A 6000-nucleotide genomic window follows, 5' to 3' on the forward strand; every position below is an offset into this window, starting at 1 on the left:
ATCTCCAGACATCTTGATGTTTATTTTTTCACAGTGCTCAACATAATCAAGAAGTTTACAACCCATAGCACTGTAGCTAATCTCCCTGGACAAGGACGGCAGTGAAAAATTGATGAAATGTTGCAACACAGGATAGCCCGGATGGTGGATAAGTAACTTCAATCAAGTTCCAAAGAAATTCAAGCTGTCCTGCAGGCTCAGGGTGGGTGCATTAGTATCAGTGTGAACTATCTGTCGACATTTGAATGAAATTAAACTCTACTGCAGGGGATTAAGAATAATCCCACTGCTGATACAGAGTCATAAAAAAAAAATAGAATGCAGTTTACCAAAATGTACTTGAGTAAACTAAACTCCTTCTGGGAAAGCGTCTTGTGGACAGATGAGACCAAGATAGAGCTTTTTTGTAAAGCACATCATTCTACTGTTTACCAAAAATGGAATGACGCCTACAAATAAAAGAACACAATACCTACTGTAATATATGGTGAAGGTTCATAGATGTTTGGGGATTTGTGAGTCAGTGATGGGAGTTATATACGAGGGTCGTTATGTGTCCCCCAGGATGTGTCTGGAGACATATTGAACCCGCTGTAGGGTGTTGTAATCACAGCCACAGCTATGGATACAGCGCAAAATAAAAGTAAGCGTGGACTGGGTCAAGCTATTTGACCAGGTCAGATTAAGGAAACCTATGATCTTTTATTTTTGGAAAGGCCTGTAGCAAGATAGTGGGATGGATCTTTCCCTCCAGACCGGATCTTGCAAGTGGAACATGGCCATCATTTACATTTAAACCTGCAGGAAAATGCCGGGTGTGGTCGGTTTGGGTTCATGTGTTGCAGAGCTGAAGGTTCAGGTTCTGAGTGTGTCTGGCTGTGTGAGGTGAATACAGACCATTGTTATGGACCTGGGTAAAGCCAACACCACGTTCAAGATTCCTACAGGAGTGCAGGTGCCATGGACCTCGGAAAAGTCGACACCGCACTCGAGATTTCTACAGGAGTGCAGGTGCTAGAGACCTCGGTAAAGCCGATGCCACACCCAAGATACAGTAGTGCAGGTGCTCACTGTACCAAACTTGAAGGGGACGTTACCAGCTGCGATCCAAACATAAAAGGTCTGCTTTTAACTTGTGTTTTTTGACAAATAAATACTTTTTATTTTCATTGCACTGAACTTGCCCGGGTCATTGCCTTTTCAGGCTCAAAACCCTTTTTCCTTACAGGTTGCTTTGCTGCCTTTGGCACTGGGTGGCTTCACTGTGTGCAAGGCATTATAAAATCTGAAGATTACTAAAGGATTTGGGGTGGCAAAGTAGTGCCCAGTGTCAGAAAGCTGGGTTTCTGACACCGTCTTAGGTCATGGGTCTTCCAGCAGGACAATAACCGCAAACTTACTTCAACAAGCACCCAGACATGGATGGAAACAAAGCACTGGAGAGTTTTGAAGTGGTCAGCAATGTGTCCGGATTTAAATCAAAAGAAGAGTGGTCCAAAATTCCAGTTGAGAGATGTAAGAAGTTTGTTGTAAGAAGTGCAAAAACCAATGGAAAGTCATGACAGCCAGCTGAAATCTATCAGTAATTAGAAAGCAATTCTGCCACTTAGTGAAAAATAATATCAACGGTTCAACTGATGACCTATAAAAAGGTGTCTCATTACCAAAGTGCCACACATCTCATGATGAGTAAAGGCAGTGAGCTGTCTGAAGACCTTCGCAACCTTATTGTTGCAAAACATATTGATAGCATTGACTACTAAAGAATTTATAAACTGCTGAAGGTTTCCGTGAGCACTGTTAGGGCCATAATCCGGAAGTGTAAAGAAAATCATTTCACCATAAACCGCCTGCAACCAGGTGTTGCCTGCAAGATTTCAAACAGAGGAGTGAAAATAATTATCGGAAACATTGTCCAATAACCAAGGACCACCTTTGGAGAGCTACAGAAAGACCTTAAATTGGTTGGTATAATCGTTTCAAAGAAAACAATAAGTAATGCACTCAACCTCCATGGCCTCTATGCACGCTCACTACGCAAGACTCCATTACTAAATAAAAAGCATGTTCAAGCGCTTTAAATATTTGCTCAACAACCTTTAGACAAAACTGTGAAATACTGAGAGAATATAGTCTGGTCAGATGAGACCGAACTCTTTGGATGTCATAATACACACCATGTTTAGAGGCTAAAATACAATGCATATCACCCCAAAAACACCATACCAATAGTGAAGTTTGGAGGTGGGAACATCATAATGTGGGGCTGTTTTTCAGTATGTGGCAGTGGCAAACTTGATATGATTGAAGGAAGGATGAATGAACAAATGTATTGAGACATTCTTGATAAAAATTTGCTGCATTCGCTAAGATGATGATGATGATGATGATGAAATGAGGGTGGACATTTCAGCAAAACAATGATCCCAAACACACAGCTAATGAAACTCTCAATTGGTTTCAGGCAAAGAAAATAAAACTGCTAGAATGGCCAAGCCATCACATGACTTGAATCCAATAAAAAAATTTTGGGATGGAACTGAAGCTCAGAGGTAATAGAAAGAGCAAACAGAAGCTTTGAAGAGGGTTTGTGTGGAAGAATGGGCCGAAATCACACCAGAACAATGCATGCATGTGACTAGTTTCTCCATATAGGATGCATCTTGAAGTTGTCATCACCACCAAAGGCTTTTGTATGAAGTAATAAATAAATTTCAGTGCGCGTGTTCACTGTTCAATACTTTTCCCTGTGTCATTTCGCATTATTGCACATAACTTAATTTATGAACATCTATGGTTTGATTTCTTTGCCTGTGTATAATGAATGTGTTGTTATCGAGACCTGGTGATAATTTCATATCAATACCACCTTTAGAAATACATTTACTTAGAAAATTGGTGACATGTTCAATATTTGTCTCACCCGCTGTATCTAGAGGAAGTCTGCACTGTTCTGTCCTGTATATTATTAGCACATAGGACCATGAACAGTATCTGTACTGTACACTGCACAGCTACTCTAGATACATGGGTCGAGTAAATTATCACCAGGCACAAATACAGTACAATACATACATACATACAGCCAGCAGTGTTGCTACGGGGGGTGGGGGAGGGGGGCAGAGGGGCAGTCACCCAAGATACCTCACTCAGAGGAGCCCACCCAAAATGACTGACACTTTTAGCTGTATCAGAGTGAGCAGCATGTTGTTACAGTTAAGCTCTGTGATAAAGCATGGAGGCTTGATCTTTCTGCACTACTGCTCTCTGTTCTTTTAGCAGCAGGTCTCTTTAGGCCAGCGACCTGCAGAATGAGTCTTGAGCAGAGCGACGATCTGCCTGTCTTGCTGATGTCTGATTGAGGACTCACTGGGACATTACTTGTAGCAAGACTGTGTGGACATCAGTAGTGTGGGGGCTATTGTTGGGGGCTATTATACAGTGTGGGGACATCATACAGTGTGGGGACTACTGTACGGACATCATACAGCATCAGGGCTACGGTGAGGTCGATTTTACAGAGTTAAGACACATAGAATTTAGTGGCTATTGTGGAGACTACTTTGGGGGGACATTGTGCAAAGTGGGGGCTACTGTAGGGACCATCATACAGTATGGGGGCTAATGTGAGGGCCATAATACACTGTGGGGTCTAATGTGGTGGCCATCATACAGTGTGGGGACTACTTTTTTGCAATCAAAAGTCTAGTGGCTACTGTGGGGCAACGATAGAGTGCAGGGCTATTGTGGAGGCCATCTTAGAGTGTGAGGCCTATTTTGGGTACCATCATACTGTGTTGTGGTTACCATTGGGGTCATCATAAAGTATGGGGGTTGCTGTGCAAAGCTGTCATACTTTGTGGGGTCTACTATGATAGGCCATCAGACAGTGTGAGGGCTACTGTGTGGCCATCATGCAGTCTGAGGTCTACTGTGGGCAAACAGTGTTGGAACTTTTGTGGGGATCATCATACAGTGTGAGGCTACTGAGGGGGCCATTATACAGTGTGGGGGATATCATAGTATATAGGGACTATTGATGGAGACATCATACAGTGTTGGCGCTAATTTTGGAGCCATCATATAGTGTGGGGGCAAACATACAGTGTAGAGTCTACTTTGGGAGCCATCAAGCATTGAGGGGTCTACTGTGGTAGGCCATCATACAATGTGGAGGGTATTGTGTGGCCATCATACAGTGTGGGAACAACTGTTTTGGCAATCAAACCATGGTGAGACTACTATGAGGTGCATCCTACAGTGTGGGAGCTACTGAGGGAACTATCATTCAGTGTGGGGGCTACTGTGGGGTTATCATAGAGTGTGCAGATACTGTAAGTGCTATCATACAGTGTTTTAGCTACTTTTTGGGGACACCGCACAGTGTAGAGGCTACTGTGGGGGCCATCAAACATTGAGGTTTCTACTGTTGGAGGCCATCATACAGTGTGAGGGCTACTGTGTAGCCATCACACAGTGTGGAGACTACTGTATTGGCAATCAAACAGTTGTGGGACTACTGTGGGGACCACCCTACAGTGTGGGAGCTACTGAGGGAACAATCATACAATGTGGGGCCACTGTGGGGTTATTATAGAGTGTGGGGCTACTGTGGGTGCCATCATACAGTGTTGGAGCTACATTTAGGGTCATCAAAGAGTGTGGAGACTATCATGCAGTGTGGGGGCTACTGTGGAAGCTATTATACATTGTGGGGCCTTCTATGGAGGATCATAATACGATGTGGGGGCTATTGTGGGGCCATCATAAAGTGTGAGGCATCAGGCAGTGTGGAGGCTACTGTTGGGCAACATACAGTATCGGGGGTTACTGTGAGAACTAGTGTTGAGCCACCCCCGTAGTGTTCGAGTTTGGTTTGGTTCGTCGAACACCCTTGTGTTCGCCGAACTGTTCGTCGAACTGTTCGTCGAACACCTTCGAACACCGTTAAAACCAATGGCAGGCAAACAAAAACACATAGAAACACATAGAAAACACCTTCAAAGGTGTCCAAAAGCTGACAAACTGCTCAGAAGACATAACTAACACATGGAAAAGTGACAAGTACATATAGTCATGCGAAAAGAAAAGAGGTGGAGGAGTAAAAGGAGGGGGAGACACAGATATAGGCATGTCATGCCCTTCTAAAATCCAAAAAGTGAGAAGCCGACACGGCCAGTCCGTTCCTGCCCGTGCCACCTCTGTTTGTGCCAGAGCCGCGGTGGACCCTGACGGCCAGCCCCCCTCTCCCAATACTGGTGCCTGTCCGCTGGTGGGTCGAACGAGCCCCCCTGTGGTGGAGGCAGCTCTAAGCTTTTTAATTTAAATTGTCTCTCTAATTTGAATGAATACACTTTAAATCCTTTTTCAAGGATCTATTGAAGGGCAAGTCTCATGCCAGCAGCCGCATAATTCCAGCTCCAGTAGCGTCCACTAAAGCTGCTACAGTTAAAAAGCTTTTATAAGGATCGAGCTCGGCTGTCCACCGCAAGGCGTCCTACCGCCAGTCCCAGCCCCTATGCCTTGGGGTGCCTCCTGATGCTCTTCACTCAGTATCCCGTGGTCCCGAAGCATTTCCTTTGAAAAAATTAAGTGTCCAAACTACAGGTGGTGTAGCTTGCTTAACAGCCGGGATAATCCGCTGACTAGCAGACACTGCTACTAGGCACAAAGTATTTCCTGGGCTAGATGCAGTTAAAAATTTGTAATTAGATACTCTCGTTGGATGCTGAGAAAGCATTCCATAGAGTCTCCTGGCACGCCATATATTATTCTCTTAAAAAGCTTGAGGAAGGGGTCTAGGGGACCCTTTTATAGCCAAAATCATGGCCCTGTATCGCAATGCGTCACCTAGGCTGAAGATAAATGGAACTGTAGCACTCCGAGGGCTCGGTTGCTGCAGAGGTATTGCACCTCAGCCAGAGGTGTGATATCTCACTCTCAGATAAGGATAAAGTGTGGATCAGGACCCCGACACCTGCATGCATTACACCACATTGC

Source organism: Phyllobates terribilis, unplaced genomic scaffold (genome assembly GCF_046119375.1).
Source record: "Phyllobates terribilis strain yellow unplaced genomic scaffold, ASM4611937v1 Scaffold_1__5_contigs__length_1240528914, whole genome shotgun sequence".
NCBI lineage: Eukaryota > Metazoa > Chordata > Amphibia > Anura > Dendrobatidae > Phyllobates > Phyllobates terribilis.